This window comes from Stegastes partitus, unplaced genomic scaffold (assembly GCF_000690725.1).
Source record: "Stegastes partitus isolate 25-593 unplaced genomic scaffold, Stegastes_partitus-1.0.2 Scaffold2239, whole genome shotgun sequence".
Taxonomy (NCBI): Eukaryota; Metazoa; Chordata; class Actinopteri; family Pomacentridae; genus Stegastes; species Stegastes partitus.
Window position 1 is genome coordinate 52084 of NW_007579970.1, and position 1781 is coordinate 53864.

General features: G+C 42.6%; 2 protein-coding genes across 2 annotated transcripts in view; one reads left to right on the top strand and one right to left on the bottom strand.

Moving 5' to 3' along the window:
- LOC103374399 (ribonuclease-like 3) overlaps positions 1-1719 on the bottom strand; it is an 18652-nt gene extending 16933 nt beyond the window's left edge. Inside the window, exons 1-2 of the mRNA XM_008304483.1 lie at positions 1715-1719; positions 1073-1074 (exon numbers count right to left, since the gene is read on the bottom strand). The gene's annotated coding sequence lies outside the window, so the exon portion shown is untranslated. The remainder of the gene's footprint in view (positions 1-1072; positions 1075-1714) is intronic.
- LOC103374401 (protein P-30-like) overlaps positions 1-1781 on the top strand; it is a 31440-nt gene that overhangs the window by 16431 nt on the left and 13228 nt on the right. The gene's annotated exons all lie outside the window — the stretch shown is intronic.

Genomic DNA, 1781 nt, shown 5'->3' on the forward strand with positions numbered 1-1781 from the left:
GCATGGTGTGTAACTTAGATCCTAAACTGCAGCCTTTGTGATGTGCTCATCGCATTGTTTCAAATTACAATTCTGATTTGTAATTGATTATTCGTTCAGTTGCAGTTTCTGCCGTCCTGGCAGACTTTACCTCTGTTAAAGCAAAGTAATGTAGTGTGACAGGTGGCAGTCAGCAAGAAAAACGACTCCAAAGGAAGCAACGAAAACATGTAAACTGGGTTTGAGGTGGGACAAGAACCAGCAAGTGAAAGAAAGAGCTGGAACATAAACTGACAACATGATAGACCTTTTTCACAGAAGGACAAGCACTGACTGACACTGACACTCAAAACAGGTTTTACAGTGTTTTCTACATTTTTTAAACCTTTCATTCCACTTCTTGTCCTTCCATGTGTCATTGTCACCTGAGTACACTATAGCAGCTATTCTGTGTTTATTAGGAGGAAACTGGAAAAAGAAGACTCACCTGAGCCTGAAGCGGCTTCTGTGTCAACGAAGACAAGACTCACTCGAAAACGAACTTATAATTTACGGAAAAAAGGCCCCCTTGTGGATCAAAGGTAAGGATTTCAAGCTGGTACGACCAACAAAAGCATGCGATGGATCCTTCATCAGCTCCAGATTCAACAGCTTTACTGATCAACTCTGTTTTCTGCAGCACTCTGTCTCGCACTCAGAGTCAAACACATCCTTACTAGGACCTTCTCAGTAGGCTGTAATGGACAGAATGAATTTGTTATTTCAGAAAATAACTTGTTTATACGTTGTGCTGTCCGACCTCGTGTGTGTTTCTGTCTGCTGTAAATGTCCACGTTGCAGTGAGGGATGAGACAGAGCGTCAGACATGATATGATTTAAATGTGGAAAGAACTTGTTCCATTTTCAGACAGTGTCTCCTGAAGACGTTCATAGTGTCTTAACTTGTGTTTGTCTTTGTGAGGACAGATGTACTGACAGCTAAATGGTGATGATTGATCCACAGATTTGACGAGGAGAGCTCAAATGTTCCCAGTGCTCAATCTGCAAAGCACCATGACCTGGACGACATATTCACGGTGTGTACATGTACAACTCCTACTCTCCGATCTGTTGTGTTCACAGTTGTCTCCATGTGGCACTTTGTAGACCAGTGAGGTGTCAGTGTGTCCAATTGTGGATCTGATGTTTGGCTCCATGAGTTCACTCTGATTAGCTCATCCATAGATTTCTCTATTCCAGCTGCTGAAGGAAAGCATCGTTAATTTTGTGAAGAAGGAGCTGAAGAAGATGCAGAAGGTTCTAAGTCTAGATTACCCAGAATGCTCAGAGATACAGAGGGAGGATGAGGAGGAGGGTGAGGATAAAGAGCAGAGGAGCAGCAGAGAGAAGTTTCAGCAGATCACAGTGTTCTTCTTGAAGAGGCTGAAGCAGGAGAAGCTGGCTGACTGTCTGAAGAGCAGTAAGAGGATTTCGTAAAGACTGAACCTGCTAAATCAACGGCATCTTCACTTATGTCTCCACATGTATACACATACTTTTTCTGTAGGAAGAGAAACGATTATGTTAACAGTTACTAATTTTGTTTATTGTGTTTTAATTCAGAACTTGATGCTGCAATTTGTGAACGTAAACTTAAATGTGACCTGAAGGAGAAGTTCCAGCGTGTGTTTGAGGGAGTTGCGAAAGCAGGACAGCGAACTCTTCTGAATGAGATCTACACAGAGCTGTACATCACAGAGGGAGAGACTGCAGAGGTCAACACTGAACATGAGGTCAGACAGATTGAAGCAGCATCCAGGAAA